General features: G+C 38.4%; 1 non-coding gene across 1 annotated transcript; it reads right to left on the minus strand.

The window, feature by feature from the left end:
- Nucleotides 1–22,075: 22,075 nt before the first annotated feature.
- LOC148561699 (small nucleolar RNA R71) lies at nt 22,076–22,183 on the minus strand. Its single transcript, XR_015886905.1, has one exon. It is a non-coding gene; the product is annotated as a small nucleolar RNA R71 (small nucleolar RNA).
- Nucleotides 22,184–22,774: the final 591 nt, after the last annotated feature.

Consider the following 22,774-nt stretch of genomic DNA (forward strand, 5'->3'; position numbering starts at 1 on the left):
TTAAAACCAGGTTAGTCTCTTGGCACCTTTTCAGAATAAGTGCTAGATGGTCAAGACAGGAGCTGATTGAGTCTCCAAATATTGAGAAGTCATCCATGAAGACTTCCAGAAATTTCTCTACCATATCAGAGAAGATAGAGAGTATGCACCTTTGAAAGGTTGCAGGTGTATTGCATAGACCAAATGGCATCCTTCTGTAAGCAAATACTCCAGAAGGACATGTGAATGTTGTTTTCTATTGGTCTTGAGGATCTACTGCAATTTGGTTGTAACATGAATAGCCATCCAAAAAGCAGTAGTATTCATGACTTGCTAGTCTCTCTAGCATCTGGTCTATGAATGGTAAAGGAAAATGATCCTTTCTGGTGGCTGTATTGAGTCTTCTGTAATCAATACACATATGCCACCCTGTAACTATTCTTGTAGGAACCAGTTCATTCTTTTTATTATGAACCACTGTCATGCTTCTCTTTTTGGGGAGAACTTGGACAGGGCTCACCCAGGGGCTATCAAAAATAAGATAAATAATCCCAGCCTCAAGTAACTTAGTGACCTCTTTTTGTACCACCTCCTTCATGGCTGGATTCAGCCGCCACTGTGGTTGAACCACTGGCTTAGCATCATCCTCCAACAAGATCTTGTGCATGCATCTGGCTGGGCTAATGCCCTTAAGATCACTTATGGACCACCCAAGAGCTGTCTTGTGTGTCCTTAGCACCTGAATTAGTGCTTTCTCTTCCTGTGGTTCTAAAGTAGAGCTTACGATCACGGGAAAAGTGTCATCTTCTCCTAGAAATGCATATTTCAGGGATGGTGGTAGTGGTTTGAGCTCAGGTTTAGAAGGCTTCTCCTATTCCTGAGGAGTTTTCAGGGGTTCTTCTGTTTTCTCTGGTTCCTCCAGGTCAGGTTGAACATCTTTAAAAATGTCCTCTAGCTCTGATTCGAGACTCTCAGTCATATTGACCTCTTCAACCAGAGAGTCAATGATGTCAGCACTCATGTAGTCTTTTGATGTGTCTGGATGCTGCATAGCTTTGACAGCATTCAACTTGAACTCATCCTTATTGACTCTCAGAGTTATCTCCCTTCTTTGGACGTCAATAAGAGTTCATCCAGTTGCTAGGAAAGGTCTTCCTAGAATTAGAGTTGCACTCTTGTGCTCCTCCATTTCCAGCACTACAAAGTCAGTGGGGAAGACAAATGGCCAACCTTAACAATCATGTCCTCAATTATGCCTGATGGAATCTTAATGGAGCCATCAGCAAGTTGGAGGCATATCCGGGTTGGTTTAACTTCATCAGTCAAACCAAGCTTTTTGATAGTGGATGCAGGTATTAGGTTGATACTTGCCCCAATATCACATAAAGCTGTCTTGGTACAAGCACCCTCTAATGTCCTCAATACACATGCACTCCATTGCATCCTAGGGAGACGACCCGGAGTCCAAATACTCCGGTTAATTTTTATTTGGGGTTTGTTATTCGTGACAACTCACTCAAATTTATTTTTGCATGAACGGACTCTTGTTTGGTTTAGAAACTATACTTTACAACGAGAACTCATTCATTTGTGAATTCTAAACCATCAAAAGTTCGTTCGTCAAAATGGCGCCGTTGCCGGGGATGCTCAATGGTGCTATGTTATTGGTTATTGTACATATTGTGAATAGCTTGAACTTTGGTCTGTTTGCTAGTTTTTACTAGTTAGGATTTTATTTTCTTTATTTCTTATTGCCTTTTGTCTTTATTTTCTATTTCATTATGAATTCTCACCCTTTTGGCTATGAGTGTAGTTCAAACTATGTTGTAGGAGATGGAAGCTCCAATGAGGATATGCATCAAGGATTTGGAAATCAAGGATGGGAGGAACTTCAAGCTTATGAACAACCTTCATGGCAACAACCTCCTACAAACTCCTATGGGTATAATTCTGATCTTAATGTGTACCAGTCCAGTGTGTGTGATGACCTTTATTGTGGTTGTCAACCACAATCATCATATGCATGTGACCCCATTCCTCAATATAGCTACGCATCATACTCGCAAGCCTCAAACCAATATTCCACTCTACATCAGCATAATTCATGCATACCATATCAACCACCGTTCGAATCATATATGGAACAACCACCATCCCAATACCAATATTCCCAAGAACCACAAATTCCACATACACCACCTCAAGAACTCCACCAATATGAACCACCTTCCGATTACAACAATCTTCTCTTAACCGATGAACCCTCTCTTTTAACACCACCGCCTCCCGACGAAGCCTTTATATCAGAATTGAGAGACCTTGAATCTCGCATCTTGAGGCGACAAGAGGAGGATGAAACTAAGTTTAAGGAGCTAAGAGTAAAGATAGCTTGCATGGTAGAGACTGTGAATCACTTAACATCTCACCTAAGTTCATGGACTTTGAGTACCCCCATTGTTGAATGTGGAGAGACGAGCAATGAGTTTAATGAGTATGTGAATTTAAAGCTCCATGGTGAGTGGTGCACAAAATTACAATCACACTTTTGTAACTCCGCACAACTAACCAGCAAGTGCACTGGGTCGTCCAAGTGATACCTTACGTGAGTAAGGGTCGATCCCACGGAGATTGTCAGCTTGAAGCAAGCTATGGTTATCTTGTAACTCTTAGTCAGGATATCAATAATTCTCAAATTTAATTGTAAAAAGTAAAAGAATATGAAATAAATACTTATTATGCTGTAATGAAGAACAGGTTGAGGCTTTGGAGATGCTTTGTCTTCTGAACCTCTGCTTTCCTACTGTCTTCTTCTTCATGCACGCAAGACTCCTTCCATGGCAAGCTTTATGTTGGGCATCACTGTTGTCAATGGCTACATCCCGTCCTCTGAGTGAAAATGTTCCAAATGCGCTGTCACCGCACGGCTAATCATCTGTCGGTTCTCGATCATGTCGGAATAGGATCCATTGATCTTTTTGCGTCTGTCACTACGCCCAACACTCGCGAGTTTGAAGCTCATCACAGTCATCCCTTCCCAGATCCTACTCAGAATACCACAGACAAGGTTTAGACGTTCCGGATCTCAGGAATGACCGCCAATGATTCTAGCTTATACCAGGGAGACTCTGATTTGAATCATGAGGCTAAGAGATATGCATTCAATCTAAGGTAGAATGGAGGTGGTTATCAGGCACGCGTTCATAGGTGAGAATGATGATGAGTGTCACGGAACATCACATTCATCAAGTTGAAGTGCGAATGAATATCTTAGAATTGAAGCAAGCGTAATAGAATGGAAAATAGTAGTAATTGCATTAACTCATGAAGAACAGCAGAGCTCCTCACCCCCAACAATGGGGTTTAGAGACTCATGCCGTAGAGAACACAACAAGAAACGTGTAAAGTGTCATGATGTACAATATGAATCACTGAAGGTAGTATTTATAGTAAACTAGTGACCTAGGGTTACAGAAAATGAGTAAGCTAGGGTGTTTATTGTAAAATTCCACTTCCGGGGCCCACTTGGTGTGTGCCTGGACTGAGCATTGAAGCTTTCATGTGTAGAGACATTTCTTGGAGTTAAATGCCAACTTTTATGCCAGTTTGGGCATTTAACTCCAGCTTTTGTGCCAGTTTTGGAACGCCTGTTTGGGCCATCAAATCTCGGGAAAAGTATGAACGATTATTTCTGGAAAGCTCAGGATGTCTACTTTCCAACGCAATTGAGAGTGTGCTAATTGAGCTTCTGTAGCTCTAGAAAATCTACTTTGAGTGCAGGGAGGTCAGAATCCAACAGCATCTGTAGTCCTTTTTCAGCCTTTGAATCAGATTTTTGCTCAGGTCCCTCAATTTCAGCCAGAAAATACCTAAAATCACAGAAAAATACACAAACTCATAGTAAAGCCCAAAAAAGTGATTTTTATTTTAAAACTAATAAAAAATAATAAAAACTAACTAAAATGTACTAAAAACATACTAAAAACAATGCTAAAAAGCGTATAAATTATACACTCATCACAACACCAAACTTAAATTGTTGCTTGTCTCCAAGCAACTAAAAATCATCTAGGATAAAAAGAAGAGAATATACAATGAATTCCAAAAACATCTATGAAGATCAGTATTAATTACATGAGCGGGGCTTTTAGCTTTTTGCCTCTGAACAGTTTTGGCATCTCACTTTGTCCTTTGAAGTTCAGAATGATTGGCTTCTATAAGAAATCAGAATCCAGATAGTGTTATTGATTCTCCTAGTTAAGTATGTTGATTCTTGAACACAGCTACTTTATGAGTCTTGGCCGTGACCCTAAGCACTTTGTTTTCCAGTATTACCACCGGATACATAAATGCCACAGACACATAACTGGGTGAACCTTTTCAGATTGTGACTCAGCTTTGCTAGAGTCCCCAATTAGAGTGTCCAGAGCTCTTAAGCACACTCTTTTTGCTTTGGACCACGACTTTAACTGCTCAGTCTCAAGTTTTTACTTGACACCTTTACACCACAAGCACATGGTTAGGGACAGCTTGGTTTAGCCGCTTAGGCCATGATTTTATTCCTGTGGGCCCTCCTATCCACTGATGCTCAAAGCCTTGGATCCTTTTTATCACCCTTGCATTTTGGTTTAAAGGGGTATTGGCTTTTTCTGCTTGCTTTTCTCTTTCTCTTTTTTTTTTTGCAAGCTTTCTATTCACTGCTTTTTCTTGCTTCAAGAATCAATTTTATGATTTTTCAGATTATCAAATAACATTTCTCCTTTTTCTTTCATTCTTTCAAGAGCCAACAATTTTAACATTCATAAACAATCAAATTCAAAAATATGCACTGTTCAAGTATTCATTCAGAAAGACAATAGTATTGCCACCACATCAAAATAATTAAACTGTTTTAAAATTCAAAATTCATGTATTTCTTTTTCTTTTTCAATTAAGAACATTTTCCTTTTAATAAAGGTAATGAATTCATAGGACATTCATAGCTTTAAGACATAAACTTTAATTTTATTGATTATGGAATACAAATAAGACTCAAAAATAAATATAAAGGTAGACCCATAATAATAGAAGACAGAAAATTAAAAGCAGAAAAATAAATGACTCTTAAAATAGACTCTTAATAATAAAGGTTATCACAGAGTTAGGACTCAACAACCTTGATTTTGAGAAGTGGATGCTCCCTCTTTTTGTGGGGTGCTTGGTCCTTCAAGGGAGAGCTTCTGGCGCTTCAGCTCCATTAGCTCACACCCCTGCTTCTCCTGTTCCTTCAGCAGCTTGCAGAGCATGCAGTTTTGATTCTGTTGTTCTTCCTTAAGTTGTTCCATAGCTTCCTGCAGCTTGGTAACAGATTCTTCTAAGCGGGTCCAGTAGTCAATTTCAAGAATTTCTGGGAGGAACTCCTGCGCCCTCTTTTTGATGGAGTTGTCTTACACTTGTCCTTCTATTGACTTCTTGGTGATTGGGTGTTCAATTGGGATTAATTCATCTACTTCCATCCTCACCCCAGCATCTTTACATAGCAAAGAAATTAAGCTTGGGTAGGCCAGTTTGGCTTCAGTGGAGTTCTTGTTTGCAATTGTGTAAATCTCACAAGAAATCAGATGATGAATTTCTACTTCTTTTCCAAGCATAATACAATGAATCATCACTGCTCTTTTGACAGTGACCTAAGAGCGGTTGCTAGTAGGCAATATAGAATGTCCAATGAAGTCCAGCCAGCCTCTTGCAACTGATTTGAGATCTCCTCTCTTGAGTTGGTTTGGGACACCTTTGGAATTGGTTATCCACTTAGTTCCAGGGAGGCATATGTCCTCTAGAACTTGATCCAACCCCTTATCTACTCTCACCATTCTCCTATTAAAGGATTCAGGATCATCTTGTAGTTGAGGTAGTTTGAAGACCTCTCTTATTTTGTCCAGATGGAAGTAAATAATTCTTCCTCTGACCATGGTTCTGTAGGTATAAAAGACGGTTCCAGTCATTCTCTGCTTATCTGTCAGCCACAGATTTGAGTAGAATTCTTAAACCATGTTTCTTCCAACCTTTGTCTCAGGATTGGCTAGAATTTCCCATCCTCTGTTTCGAATTTGCTCTTGGATCTCCGGATATTCATCTTCTTTCAGATTGAATTTAACTTCCGGGATCACTGACCTCAGACCTATTATTTTGTAGTAATGGTCTGCATGTTCTTTGGTTAGGAACCTCTCTTGATTCTAAAGACTCTTTGGAGTATTATCTTTCTTGCCTCTTGATTTGGTTTGTTTTCCCTTAGGTGCCATGATCTTGATGAGTCTTAGCTCAGTGATCACGGAAAAGCACACCAAACTTAGAGGTTTGCTTACCCTCAAGAAAAATAAAGGAAAGGGGAGTGAGAGGAGAAGAGGTAAATTCGAATGGTGTAGAGGAGGGGATGGCCGAAACTATTTTTATAGGAGGAGGGGATGGCTTTCAAAAAATTTGAGAGAGATATGAAAAGATATGGAAAGAATTTGAGAAGATATTTGAGTTTTTGAAGAAGATTCGTAAAGGATTTGAAAGAAATTTGAAAAATAATTTAGAAAATTATTGAATGATGAAAATTGAGGGTGAATGATGAAAGTTTGAAACATGTTTATGCAGAAAATTATGAGTCAAAACATGAAAATTTGAAAAAAATTTGAAGTTGGAAACAAAATCTCCTCCCCCTGCCTTTCTGGCGTTAAATGCCCAGAATGGTATCCATTCTGGCATTTAACGCCCAGTTGTTGGCCATTATGGGCGTTTAATGCCCAGACCCTGGCTGGCGTTAAACGCCAGAAACTCCTTTATCACTGGGCGTTTTGCTGAACGCCCACGATACTGCAATTCTGGCGTTAAACGCCCATAATGGTACCCATTCTGGCGTTTAATGCCCAAAATGGTACCTTTACTGGCGTTAAACGCCCAGCATGATACCCGTTCTGGCGTTTAACGCCCTAAATGCCCGTTACTGGCGTTTTCTTGCCAGCAAGCTCCTTTTCTCTGCTTTTTGCATTGAATCCTTCTGTAACTCTGTGAATTCCTTCATTTTTTATGATTAACCTTTGATGAAAATGTATATCAAGCCTCTACAAGTATTAATTTAAAATAAATAACTTGCTAATGGCTGGGTTGCCTCCCAGCAAGCGCTTCTTTATTGTCTTTAGCTGGACCTTTACTGAGCTTCATTCAAGCCTCAGTTTTGAGCATTCTTGCTCAAAATTGCTTTCAAGATAATGTTTGATTCTCTGTCCATTGACAATGAACTTTTTGTCAGAATCAATATCTTAAAGCTCAACATATCCATATGGTGACACTCCTGTAATCACATATGGTCCCCTCCACCGGGATTTTAATTTCCCAGGGAATAATCTGAGCCTAGAGTTGAACAGCAGAACCTTTTGTCCTGGCTTAAAGACTCTGGATGACAATTTCTTGTCATGCCACTTTTTTGCTTTTTCTTTATAATTTTTTGCATTTTCAAAAGCATTGAGTCTGAACTCTTCCAGCTCATTTAGCTGGAGCAATCTTTTCTCACCAGCTAACTTAGCATCCATGTTTAGGAATCTGGTTGCCCAGTAGGCTTTATGTTCCAGTTCCACGGGCAGATGACAGGCCTTGCCATACATAAGCTGGTATGGAGAGGTTCCTATAGGAGTCTTGAATGCTGTTCTGTATGCCCACAGAGCATCATCCAAGCTCTTTGCCCAATCCTTTCTACGGGCAATTACAGTCCGTTCCAGGATTCTCTTTAATTCTCTGTTGGAGACTTCAGCCTGCCCATTTGTCTGTGGATGATACGGAGTTACTACTTTGTGGCTAATTCCATATCAAACCATAGCAGAGTAAAGTTGTTTATTGCAGAAATGGGTTCCCCCCATCACTGATTAGTACTCTGGGAACACCAAATCTACTGAAAATATATTTCTGGAGGAACTTCAGCACAGTCTTGGTATCATTAGTGGGTGTGGCAATTGCTTCCACCCATTTAGATACGTAGTCTACTGCCACCAGAATGTAAGTGTTTGAGTATGATGGTGGGAAAAGACCCATGAAGTCAATACCCCATTGATGAAGGGATTTTTGATGGTTTAGAATTTTCTCAAATGAATGAAATCTCGTTGTGAAGTATAGTTTCCAACCCAATCAATAATCCTTTCATGCAAAAATTTGAGTTGTGTCACAAGTACAAACCCCAATAAAAATTAACCGGAGTATTTAGACTCCGGGTCGTCTCACGAGGAATTGCAATAAAGTGGTCAATTATTGGCTATGAAGATGCAAGGGGTTTTTGGTTGATAAGAGGGGCAACAAAATAAAAGACAAGAAAAGTAAATTGAACAAGTAATTAAAGAAAGCAAGTAATAAAGAGAGACGTTCATGGCAATGGATTGAGATCATAGGCTTTCTATCCTAGTCATGCATGACTAATTCATCTTATTTAGTTAACTCACACATCGGGAGAATGTCAAACAAGATTAATCAATCATACCACAATAATAACAAGAATTTATCTTATTACGTCATCTCCAACATTGGAAGAAGATATAGGTTATCTTCCATGAGAGAAAGTCTAGCAAGACTAGCTAATCTCAATCCAAAAGTCCTAATCAACTCACTAATTTAATTAGCAAAAGATTAGCGTCAATGGAAACAATATTCCAAAAGTCCTAATCAACTTACTGATTAAATTAGCAAAAGATTAGCGTCAATGGAAACAATATTAGCTAACAACTCTAGATCACCAACATGAGTTGGGTTTTCATGACTCAAGATTGCCCAATTACTCTTTCCAAGCCAAGAATGCTCAAAATCTACTCTAAGATCCAACCAAGCATTTTGTCAAACACTTGGTGGGTACGAAGGGAAAAGCATGGTAAATGTGCAAGAATAATAAATCTACCAACTACCAATTGCAAGAAATCAATAATAGAAAGCAAGATCAACATAAAAGAACATGGAAACATAAAAATTGCATTAAAGAAAATTGAGATCCAAGGTTCATGAATATAAAAGCAACAAAATAAAGGAAATGACAAGTAAAAACAAGAAGAGTAGAGATGTAACAACAAGAAATTAAAAGGAGAAACTAAATCAAAATAAGAATTAAAAGTGAGATTCAAGAAAATTAAACCTAAACTACCCTAAAATCTAGAGAGAGGAGAGAGCCTCTCTCTCTAGAATTCTAACCTAAAACATGATGAAAACTAAACTATGACTACTTGGTTCATTCCCCCTTCAATCCCTGGGTTCAATAGCATCAGAAATGGGTTGGATTGGGCCCAAAATGAGCTGCAAAATCGCTAGGGGCGATTTCATTAAAGTGGACCCACGTGCTCCATCGGCGTGCGAGTGCACATGGCGCGTGCGCGCCCCTATGCGTCAGGCAACATATAGGAAATTTTATATCATTTCGAAGCCCCGGATGTTAGCTTTCGAACGCAACTAAAACCGCCTCATTTTGACCTCTGTAGCTCAAGTTATGGTCGATTGAGTGCGAAGAGGTCGGACATGACAGCTTTACGGTTCCTTCATTTCTTCATGAGTTCTCCCACTTTTCATGCTTTTCTCCTCACTTCTTCCATCCAATACTTGCCTTATGATCATGAAATCACTCAACAAACATATCAAGGCATCGAATGGAATTAAAGTGAGTTAAATTTATCTATTTTAAGGCCTAAAAAGTATGTTTTCACATTTAAGCACAAATCAAGGGAGAATTGCAAAACCATGCTATTTCATTGAATAAATGTGAGAAAAGTTGATAAAATCCCCCAAAATAAGCACAAGATAAACCACAAAATCGGGGTTTATCACCCATACATCAAACAACTCAATCTCTAAGATCCTTTGTTGAGGCATGGCATAACCATGAGGCATGTTACCAGCTCTTTGGCAACTGTCAAAGTTACGCACAAACTCTCGGGCATCTCTATAGAGAGTAGGCCAATAGAAGCCACATTGGAGGACTTTAGTGGCTGTTTGCTCACTTCCGAAATGTCCTCCATACTGTGATCCATGGCAATGCCACAGGATCTTCTGTGCCTCCTCTCTAGGGACGCATCTGCGGATCATTCCGTCAGCGCATCTCTTAAAGAGATATGGTTCATCCCATAAGTAGTACTTTGCATCAGAAATTAGTTTTTTCTTTTGCATCCTGCTGTACTCCTGGGGTATGAACCTCACAGCTTTATAATTTGCAATGTCTGCAAACCATGGTGCCTCCTGAATGGCAAAGAGTTGCTCATCCGGAAAGGTCTCAGAGATCTCAGTGTAAGGGAGGGACGCCCGAGCCACTGGTTCTAACCGGGACAGGTGATCAGCTACCTGGTTCTCTGTCCCTTTTCTGTCTCTTATTTCTATATCAAACTCTTACAGAAGCAACACCCATCTTATGAGCCTGGGTTTTGAATCATGCTTTGTGAGTAGATATTTAAGAGCAGCATGGTCAGTGTACACAATCACTTTTGATCCTACTAAATAGGATCTAAACTTGTTAATGGCATAAACCACTAGCAGCTCTTTTTCTGTGGTTGTGTAATTCTTCTGTGCGTCATTTAGACCACAACTGGCATAGTAAATGACGTGCAGAAGCTTGTTATGCCTTTGTCCCAACACTGCACTAATGGCATGGTCACTGGCATCACACATTAATTCGAATGGTAACATCCAGTCAGGTGCAGAGATGACTGGTGTTGTGACCAGCTTGGCTTTCAGGGTCTCAAACACCTGTAGACACTCTGTGTCAAACACAAATGGTGTGTCAGCAGCTAGCAGGTTGCTTAGAGGTTTTGCAATTTTTAAAAAATCCTTTATGAACCTCCTATAGAATCTTGCATGCCCCAGAAAGCTTCTGATTGCCTTAACATTGGCAGGTGGTGGTAATTTCTCAATTACCTCTACCTTGGCTTAATCCACCTCTATTCCCTTGCTTGAAATTTTGTGCCCAAGGACAATTCCTTCAGTCACCATAAAGTGACATTTTTCCTAGTTTAAGACCAGTTAGTCTCTTGGCACCTTTTCAAGACAAGTGCTAGATGATCAAGACAGGAGCTGAATGAGTCTTCAAATACTGAAAAGTCATCCATGAAGACTTCCAGGAACTTCTCTACCATATCAGAGAAGATAGAGAGCATGCACCTCTGAAAGGTTGCAGGTGCATTGCACAGACCAAAAGGCATTCTTCTGTAAGTAAATACTCCAGATGGACATATGAATGCTGTTTTCTCTTGGTCTTGAGGATCCACTGCAATTTGGTTGTAGCCTGAATAGCCATCCAAAAAGCAGTAGTATTCATGGCTTGCTAGTCTCTCTAGCATCTGGTCTATGAATGGTAAAGGAAAATGATCCTTTCTGGTGGCTGTATTGAGCCTTCTGTAGTCAATACACATACGCCACCCTATAACTGTTCTTGTGGGAACCAGTTCATTCTTTTCATTATGAACCACTGTCATGCCTCCCTTCTTGGGGATAACTTGGACAGGGCTCACCCAGGGGCTATCAGAAATAGGATAAATAATCCCAGCCTCTAGTAACTTAGTGACCTATTTCTGCACCACTTCCTTCATGGCTGGATTTAGCCGTCTCTGTGGTTGAACCACTGGCTTAGCATCATCCTCCCATAGGATCTTGTGCATACATCTTGCTGGGTTAATGCCCTTAAGATTACTTATGGACCACCCAAGAGCTGTCTTGTGTGTCCTTAGCACTTGAATTAGTGCTTTCTCTTCCTGTGGATTTAAAGCAGAGCTTATGATCACTGGAAAAGTGTCACCCTCTCCCAGAAATGCATATTTCAGGGATGGTGGTAGTGGTTTGAGCTCTGGTTTAGGAGGTTTCTCCTCTTCCTGAGGGATTTTTAGAGGTTCTTTTATTTCCTCTGGTTCCTCCAAATCAGGCTGAACATCTGTAAAGATGTCCTCTAGCTCTGATTCAAGACTCTCAGTCATATTGATCTCTTCCACCAAAGAGTCTATAATATCAGTGCTCATGCAGTCATTTGATGTGTTTGGATGCTGCATAGCTTTGACAGCATTTAACTTGAACTCATCCTCATTGACTCTCAGGGTCACTTCCCCTTTTTGTACATCAATAAGAGTTCGTCCAGTTTCTAGGAAAGGTCTTCCTAGAATGAGAGTTGCACTCTTGTGCTCCTCCATTTCCAGCACTACAAAGTCAGTGGGAAAGGCGAATGGCCCAACCTTGACAATCATGTCCTCAATGATGCCTGATGGATATTTAATGGAGCCATCAGCAAGTTGAAGACATATCCGGGTTGGTTTGACTTCTTCAGTCAACCCAAGCTTTCTGATAGTGGATGCAGGTATTAGGTTGATACTTGCTCCAAGGTCACATAGAGCTGTCTTGGTGCAAGCACCCTCTAATGTGCATGGTATCATAAAGCTTCCTGGATCTTGAAGCTTTTCTGGTAAGCTTTTTAGAATGACTGCACTGCATTCTTCAGTGAGAAACACTCTTTCATGAACTTAGCATAAGAGGGTATTTGCTCAAGTGCCTCTGCAAACGGGATCTTTATTTCAAGAGTCCTGAGATAGTCTGCAAAGCGGGCAAATTGTTTATCCTGTTCCGCTTGGCGGAGCTTCTGAGGATAAGGCATCCTGGCTTTATATTCTTCAACCTTAGTTGCTGCAAGTTTATTCCCTACAGAAGTGGTTGGAGAAGCCTTCTTAGAGGGGTTACTATCAGCACTTGCAGGTGTCTGATTCCTCATAGGCATTTGAACGCCGGAACTGGGCAAGGAATGGGCGTTTAACGCCAACTTTTCCCCCTTTTCTGGCGTTTGAACGCCAGAGTTATTCCTCTCTGGACTCTTGATGTCCTCAGAGGGATCTTGGGTAGTGGTTTGGTCATCCTCTGTTATTTGTTCATTTCTTGACTTTTTGCTATTTTGAGCTGAGTTATTCAATGTCTTCCCGCTCCTTAGTTGGACAGCTTGGCATTCTTCTGTTATCTGTTTAGATAGCTGCTGTCTTGTCTGATTCAATTGTGCTTCTATATTCTTGTTAGCATTTTTAGTGTCTTGGAGCATCTCTTTAAATTCTGCTAATTGTTTTGTCATAAGGAGTAATTGCTGATTAAGTTCAACAATCTGTTCTTGAGGATTAGGATCAGTAGTTACTGCCATAGCCTCTTCTTTTATGGAGGACTCACTGTTTGAGTACAGATGTTGATTTCTAGCAACTGTATCTATGAGTTCTTGAGCCTCTTCAATTGTTTTTCTCATGTGTATAGATCCACTAGCTGAGTGGTCTAGAGACATCTGAGCTTTTTCTGTAAGTCCATAGTAGAAGATGTCTAATTGTACCCACTCTGAAAACAGTTCAGAGGGGCATTTTCTTAGCATCCCTCTGTACCTCTCCCAGGCATTATAAAGAGATTCATGATCCTCTTGTTTAAAGCCTTGGATGTCCAGCCTTAGCTGTGTCATCCTTTTTGGAGGGTAAAATTGATTCAGGAATTTGTCTGTTAATTGTCTCCATGTTTTTATGCTTGCCATGGGTTGGTTATTTAACCACTTCTTAGCTTGATCTTTCACAGCAAATGGAAACAATAATAATCTATAGACATCCTGATCTACTTCTTTATCACGTATTGTGTCATCAATTTGTAAGAACTGTGCTAGAAACTCAGTAGGTTCTTCCTGTGGAAGACCAGAATACTGGCAATTTTGCTGCACCATGATAATGAGCTGAGAATTTAGCTCAAAGCTGCTTGCTTTGATGGGAGGTATACAGATGCTACTCCCATATGCAGCTGTAATGGGGTTAGCATATGATCCCAGAGTCCTTCTGGACTGTTCGTTTCCACTTATGTCCATGATGGAGAAAAGGGAATTAATATGAATTGCAATTAAATTATATTTTTATTTTTTTATTTTATTTAATTAAAAGTGACCGAAAATAATAAAATAAAATAAAAGGAAAATAAAATAAAATTTCGAAAACTAAAAGAAAATAAAATTAAAGCAAATTGAAAACTAAACTAATTAATTAATTAAAAAGATTTTGAAAAAAAATGCTTAGTTAATTTCGAAATGTGAAAGAGGAAAGTAGTTAAGTGATTTTTTTGAAAAAGATTTTGAAATTAGCAATCAAAAAGATATGATTGAAAATTATTTTGAAAAAGATATGATTGCAATTTAAAAAAAATATATGATTGAAAATTGTTTTGAAAAAGATATGATTGAGAAGATATGATTGCTATTAAAAAAAGGATATGATTGAAAAGATATGATTGAAGAAATTAAAGAGATTTGATTTTTAAAAGAGATTTGAAAAGATCAATTTTTGAAATTAGAATATTGACTTGACTAAAAAAAAGATATGATTTTGAAAATCTTTGACTAAATTAATGCAAAATTTTGAAATTTATGAGTAAAATAAGGAAAGGATAATTTTTTTATTTTTGAATTTTAATGCGGAAAGAGAAAAACAACAAAATGACACTAAACTTAGAAATTTTAGATCAAAACACAGAAAACAAACAGGAAAACTTTGAATGTCAAGATGAACACCAAGAACACTTTGAGATCAAGATGAACACCAAGAACAAATTTTCGAAAAATTTTTAAATAAATAAAAGCACAAGGGACACCAAACTTAAAATTTTTAGAAAATAAAACACAAATTTTCGAGAATTTAAAGGAAAACACAAAGAAGACGCCAAACTTAGAATTTTTTAAAGATCAAGAAAGGACTAGAAACAAGCAAATTCGAAAAATTAAAAGGAAATAAAAGCATGCAATTGACACCAAACTTAAAATATGAAACTAAACTCAAATAAAAGACTCTAAACCAACAAAAATAAATTATTCCTAATCTAAGCAACAAGATAAACCGTCAGTTGTCCAAACTCAAACAATCCCCAGCAACGGCGCCAAAAACTTGGTGCACGAAATTACAATCACACTTTTGTAACTCCGCACAACTAACCAGCAAGTGCACTGGGTCGTCCAAGTAATACCTTACGTGAGTAAGGGTCGATCCCACGGAGATTGTCAGCTTGAAGCAAGCTATGGTTATCTTGTAACTCTTAGTCAGGATATCAGTAATTCTCAGATTTAATTGTAAAAAATAAAAGAACATGAAATAAATACTTATTATGCAGTAATGAAGAACAGGTTGAGGCTTTGGAGATGCTTTGTCTTCTGAACCTCTGCTTTCCTACTGTCTTCTTCTTCATGCACGCAAGACTCCTTCCATGGCAAGCTTTATGTTGGGCATCACCGTTGTCAATGGCTACATCCCGTCCTCTTAGTGAAAATGTTCCAAATGCGCTGTCACTGCACGGCTAATCATCTGTCGGTTCTCGATCATGTCGGAATAGGATCCATTGATCCTTTTGCGTCTGTCACTACGCCCAACACTCACGAGTTTGAAGCTCGTCACAGTCATCCTTTCCCAGATCCTACTCAGAATACCACAGACAAGGTTTAGACGTTCCGGATCTCAGGAATGACCGCCAATGATTCTAGCTTATACCACGAAGACTCTGATTTGAATCATGAGGCTAAGAGATATGCATTCAATCTAAGGTAGAACGGAGGTGGTTGTCATGCACGCTGATGAGCGGATAATTTATATGCTTTTTGACATTGTTTTTAGTATGTTTTTAGTAGGATCTAGTTACTTTTAGGGATGTTTTCATTAGTTTTTATGTTAAATTCACATTTCTAGACTTTACTATGAGTTTGTGTGATTTTCTGTGATTTCACGTATTTTCTGGCTAAAATTGAGGGACTTCAGCAAAAATCAGATTCAGAGGTTGAAGAAGGACTGCTGATGCTGTTGGATTCTGACCTCCCTGCACTCAAAGTGGATTTTCTGGAGCTACAGAACTCAAAATGGCGTGCTTCCAATTGCGTTGGAAAGTCGACATCCAGGGCTTTCCAGCAATGTATAATAGTCTATACTTTGCCCAAGTTTAGACGACGCAAACTGGCGTTCAACGCCATCTTTCTGCCCAATTCTGGCGTCCAGCGCCAGAAAAGGATCCAAAACTAGAGTTGAACGCCCAAAATGGCACAAAAGCTGGCGTTCAACTCCAAGAAGGACCTCTACACGTGCAACACTCAAAGCTCAGCCCAAGCACACACCAAGTGGGCCCCGGAAGTGGATTTATGCATCAATTACTTACTTTTGTAAACCCTAGTAGCTAGTTTATTATAAATAGGACATTTCACTATTGTATCGGACATCCTGGATTGTATTTTGATCCTGTGATCTCGTTTTGGGGGCTGGCCATTTGGCCATGCCTAGACCTTTCACTTATGTATTTTTAACGGTAGAGTTTCTACACTCCATAGATTAAGGTGTGGAGCTCTGCTGTTCCTCAAAGATTAATGCAAAGTACTACTGTTTTCTATTCAACTCATCTTATTTCGCTTCTAAGATATTCATTCGCACTTCAACTTGAATGTGATGAACGTGACAATCATCATCATTCCCTATGAACGCGTGCCTGACAACCACTTCCGTTCTACCTTCGACGGAATGAGTATCTCTTAGATCTCTTAATCGTAATCTTGGTGGTGTAAGCTAGAATGATGGCGGCATTCAAGAGAATCCAGAAGGTCTAAACCTTGTCTGTGGTATTCCGAGTAGGATTCAATGATTGAATGACTGTGACGAGCTCCAAACTCGCGATTGCTGGGCGTTAGTGACAGACGCAAAAGGATAGTAAATCCTATTCCAGCATGATCGAGAACCGACAGATGAATAGCCGTGCCATGACAGGGTGCGTTGACCATTTTCACTGAGAGGATAAGATGAAACCATTGACAAGGGTGATGCCTCCAGATAATTAGCCGTGCCGTGACAGGGCATTTGGATCATTTTCCCGAGAGAAGACCGAAAGTAGCCATTGACAATGGTGATGTATCACATAAAGCCAGCCATGGAAAGGAGTAAGACTGATTGGATGAAGACAGCAGGAAAGCAGAGGTTCAGAGGAACAAAAACATCTCTATTCGCTTATCTGAAATTCTCACCAATGATTTACATAAGTATTTCTATCCCTATTTTATTATAGTATTTTCAAAAACTCCATAACCATTTGATATCCGCCTGACTGAGATTTACAAGGTGACCATAGCTTGCTTCATACCAACAATCTCCGTGGGATTCGACCCTTACTCACGTAAGGTATTACTTGGACGACCCAGTGCACTTGCTGGTTAGTTGTGCGAAGTTGTGAACCATGGTATTGGCATCATGTTTTTGGCGCCATTACCAGGGAAAGAAAGAGCAATGAATTTTACATAATTAAAGTGTAATCACAACTTCTGCGCACCAAGTTTTTGGCGCCGTTGCCGGGGATTGTTCGAGTTTGGACAACTGACGGTTCATCTTGTTGCTCAGATTAGGTAATTTTCTTTTTGTTTTATTTTCAAAAATTTTTCAAAAATCTTTCAAAAATTTTTCTTTTGTTTTCGAAAAAAAAAATAATAATAAAAATAACGTTTTCAAAAATAAATTATTCTATGGCTTCAAAATTTTTAAGAATGAATTCTAGTGTTTCATGAAGCATGTGAAGCCTGGCTGGCTGTAAAGCCATGTCTAAATTCTTTTGGACAAAGGCTTCCACGCATAAGTATATGAAGTTGGATGAAATATCAGTTGTTGTATACATGAGAGGTATCTATGTTTGCTGAAGCTTGGCTGGCCATTGGCCATGTCTAGTGTTTTGGACCGGAGCTGTCATTGAAAGCTTGGCTGGCTAGTGAGCCATGTCTAATTCTTGGACTGAAGCTTTAGACTAAAAATGCAAGATTCCTGGAATTCATATTAAAAAATTTTGGAATCCTTATTTTCCTTTTTCAATTAATTTTCGAAAAAATCCAAAAAAATTAGAAAATCATGAAAATCAAAAATATTTTTCTGTTTCTTGTTTGAGTCATGTTATAAGTTTGGTGTCAATTGCATGTGCATCTTGCATTTTTTTTTCGAAAAATTCATGCATTCATAGTATTCTTCATGATCTTCAAGTTCTTCTTGATAAGTCTTGATCTTTGCATTCACATGTTCTGTGTCTTTTCTTGTTTTTCATATGCATTCTTGAATTCTTAGAGTCTAAGCATTAAAGAATTCTAAGTTTGGTGTCTTGCATGTTTTCTTTCCATTCAAAATTTTTCAAAAATATGTTCTTGGTGTTCATCATGATCTTCATATTGTTCTCGGTGTTCATCTTGACATTCATAGCTGATGAGCGGATAATTTATACGCTTTTTGACATTGTTTTTAGTAGGATCTAGTTACTTTTAGGGATGTTTTCCTTAGTTTTTATGTTAAATTTACATTTCTGGACTTTATTATGAGTTTGTATGTTTTTCTATGATTTCAGGTATTTTCTGGCTGAAATTGAGGGACTTGAGCAAAAATCAGATTCAGAGGTTGAAGAAGGACTGCTGATGCTGTTGGATTCTGACCTCCCTGCACTCAAAATGGATTTTCTGGAGCTACAGAACTCGAAATGGAGCACTTCCAATTGCGTTGGAAGGTAGACATCCAGGGCTTTCCATCAATGTATAATAGTCTATACTTTGCCCAATATTAGACGACGCAAACTGGCGTTCAACGCCAGCTCTCTGCCCAATTCTGGAGTTCAGCGCCAGAAAGGGATAAAAAACCAGAGTTGAACGCCAGAAATGGATCAAAACCTGGCGTTCAACTCCACAAATGGCCTCTGCACGTGGAAAGTTAAAGCTCAGCCCAAGCACACACCAAGTGGGCCCCGGAAGTGGATTTATGCATCAATTACTTACTTCTGTAAACCCTAGTAGCTAGTTTACTATAAATAGGACCTTTTACTATTGTATTAGACATCCTGGATCGTACTTTGATCCTGTGATCACGTTTTAGGGGCTGGCCATCTCGGCCATGCCTGAACCTTTCACTTATGTATTTTTAACGGTAGAGTTTCTACACTCCATATATTAAGGTGTGGAGCTCTGCTGTTCTTCAAAGATTAATGCAAAGTACTACTGTTTTCTATTCAATTCATCTTATTTCGCTTCTAAGATATTCATTCGCTCTTCAACCTGAATGTGATGAACGTGACAATCATCATCATTCCCTATGAACGCGTGCCTGACAACCACTTCCGTTCTACCTTCGGCTGAATGAGTATCTCTTAGATCTCTTAACCAGAATCTTCGTGGTATAAGCTAGATTGATGGCGGCATTCAAGAGAATCCGGAAAGTCTAAACCTTGTCTGTGGTATTCCGAGTAGGATTCAATGATTGAATGACTGTGATGAGCTTCAAACTCACGATTGCCGGGCGTAGTGACAGAACGCAAAAGGATAGTAAATCCTATTCCAGCATGATCGAGAACCGACAGATGAATAGCCGTGCCGTGACAGGGTGCGTTGACCATTTTCACTGAGAGGATAAGATGTAAACCATTGACAAGGGTGATGCCTCCAGACGATTAGCCGTGCCATGATAGGGCATTTGGATCATTTTCCCGAGAGAAGACCGAAAGTAGCCATTGACAATGGTGATGCATTACATAAAGCCAGCCATGGAAAGGAGTAAGACTGATTGGATGAAGATAGCAGGAAAGCAGAGGTTCAGAGGAACGAAAGCATCTCTATTCGCTTATCTGAAATTCTCACCAACGATTTACATAAGTATTTCTATCCCTATTTTATTAATTACTTTCGAAAACTCCATTATTATTTTATATCCGCCCGACTGAGATTTACAAGGTGACCATAGCTTGCTTCATACCAACAATCTCCGTGGGATTCGACCCTTACTCACGTAAGGTATTACTTGGACGACCCAGTGCACTTGCTGGTTAGTTGTGCGAAGTTGTGAACCATGGTATTGGCATCATGTTTTTGGCGCCATTACCAGGGAAAGAAAGAGCGATGAATTTTACATAATCAAAGTGTAATCACAATTTCTGCGCACCAAGTTTTTGGCGCCGTTGCCGGGGATTGTTTGAGTTTGGACAACTAACGGTTCATCCTGTTGCTCAGATTAGGTAATTTTCTTCTTGTTTTGTTTTCAAAAATTTTTCAAAAAATTTTCAAAAATCTTTCAAAAATTTTTCTTTTGTTTTCGAAAAAAAAAAATAATAATAATAAAAATAATGTTTTCAAAAATAAATTATTCTATGGCTTCAAAACTTTCAAGAATGAATTCTAGAGTTTCATGGTAACATGTTGAATCCTATCTGGCTGAAAAGCCATACCCAAACTCCTTTGGGATTGGTCTTCAACTAATCACCTCAATGGATGTAAATCCATTCTAAAGCTTGAATGGCTATTAAGCCATGTCTGACCCTTTGATTGAAGCTTTAGACTAAAGAGTACAAGATTCCTGGAATTCATATTAAAGATTTTGAAATCCTTATTTTTGTTTTTCATAATAAATTTCGAAAAAAAATACAAAAAAATTATAAAATCATAAAAATAAAAAATATCTTGTGTTTCTTGTTTGAGTCTTGAGTCATGTTATAAGTTTGGTGTCAATTGCATACTCATATTGCATTTTTTCGAAAACTCTCATGCATTCATAGTGTTCTTCATGATCTTCAAGTTGTTCTTGGTAAGTCTTCTTGTTTGATCTTTGCATTTGCATGTTTTGTGTCTTTTCTTATTTTTCATATGCATTATTGAATTCTTAGTGTCTAAACATTAAAGAATTCTAAGTTTGGTGTCTTGCATGTTTTCTTTGCATTAAAAATTTTTCAAAAATATGTTCTTGATGTTCATCATGATCTTCATAGTGTTCTTGGTGTTCATCTTGACATTCATAGCATTCTTCCATGCATCACATGTTTTGATCTAAAATTCTCATGCATTGCATAATTTTCATGTTTTTCTCTCTCATCATAAAAATTCAAAAATCAAAAAAATATCTTTCCCTCTTTTCTCTCATAATTTCGAAAATTAGATTTGACTTTTTCAAAACTTTTTAAAAATCTAGTTGTTTTTATGAGTCAAATCAAATTTTCAATTTAAAAATCTCATCTTTTTCAAAAATCTTTTTCAAAAATCAAATCCTTTTTAAAATTAATTTCAATCATATCTTTTCAAAAATATCTTCTTATCTCATCTTTTTTTTCAAAAAAATTTGATTTCAAAATATCTTTTCTAACTTCCTAACTTCTTATCTTTTCAAAATTTGTTTCAACTAACTAACTAACTTTTTGTTTGTTTCTTATCTTTTTCAAAACTACCTAACTAACTCTCTCTCTCTAATTTTCGAAAATATCTCCCCCCTTTTCAAAATTTCTTTTTAATTAACTAATTATTTTAAATTCTTATTTTAATTTTCGAAAATTACTAACATTTTTCAAAAACCATTTTCAAAAATCACTAACTCTTTTTCAAAAATAATTTTTGAAAATTCACCTTCTTCCTCATCTCCTCTTATTTATTTATTCATCTACTAACACTTCATCTCACACAAATTCGAACCCCCTCTTCTATCTGTCTTCGAATTTTTTCTTCTTCCCTTTTTCTACTAACAATAAGGAACCTCTTTACTGTGACATAGAGGATTCCTCTTCTTTTCTTGTTTTTTTCTCTTTCTTATGAGCAGGAACAAGGAAAAAGGCATTCTTGTTGAAGCTGATCCAGAACCTGAAAGGACTCTGAAGAGGAAACTAAGAGAAGCTAAATTACAACAACCCAGAGACAACTTGATTGAAAATTTCGAACAAGTAAAGGAGATGGCAGCCGAACCCAACAACAATGCAAGGAGAATGCTTGGTGACTTTACTGCACCAAATTCAAATTTACATGGAAGAAGCATCTCCATTCCTACCATTGGAGCAAACAATTTTGAGCTGAAACCTCAGCTAGTTTCTCTGATGCAGCAGAACTGCAAGTTTCATGGACTTCCATCTGAAGATCCTTTTCAGTTCTTAACTGAATTCTTGCAGATCTGTGATACTGTTAAGACTAATGGAGTAGATCCTGAAGTCTACAAGCTCATGATTTTTCCCTTTTGCTGTAAGAGACAGAGCTAGAATATGGTTGGACTCTCAACCTAAAGACAGCCTGAACTCTTGGGATAAGCTGGTCACGGCTTTCTTAGCCAAGTTCTTTCCTCCTCAAAAGCTGAGCAAGCTTAGAGTGGATGTTCAAATCTTCAAACAAAAAGATGGTGAATCCCTCTATGAAGCTTGGGAAAGATACAAACAGTTGACCAAAAAGTGTCCTTCTGACATGCTTTCAGAATGGACCATCCTGGATATATTCTATGATGGTTTATCTGAGTTATCAAAGATGTCATTGGATACTTCTGCAGGTGGATCCATTTACCTAAAGAAAACGCCTGCAGAAGCTCAAGAACTCATAGACATGGTTGCTAATAACCAGTTCATGTACACTTCTGAGAGGAATCCTGTGAGTAATGGGACGCCTATGAAGAAGGGAGTTCTTGAAGTTGATACTCTGAATGCCATATTGGCTCAGAACAAAATATTGACTCAGCAAGTCAATATGATTTCTCAGAGTCTGAATGGAATGCAAGCTACATCCAACAGTACTCAAGAGGCTTCTTATGAAGAAGAAGCTTATGATCCTGAAAACCCTGCAATAGCAGAGGTGAATTACTTAGGTGAACCTTATGGAAACACCTATAATCCATCATGGAGAAATCATCCAAATCTCATATGGAAGGATCAAAGGCCTCAACAAGGCTTTAATAATGGTGGAAGAAACAGGTTTAGCAATAGCAAGCCTTTTCCATCATCCACTCAGCAACAGACAGAGAATTCTGAACAAAATACCTCTAATTTGGCAAACTTAGTCTCTGATCTG

Source organism: Arachis ipaensis, chromosome B6 (genome assembly GCF_059453495.1).
Source record: "Arachis ipaensis isolate K30076 ecotype BB chromosome B6, ASM5945349v1, whole genome shotgun sequence".
Lineage (NCBI taxonomy): Eukaryota > Viridiplantae > Streptophyta > Magnoliopsida > Fabales > Fabaceae > Arachis > Arachis ipaensis.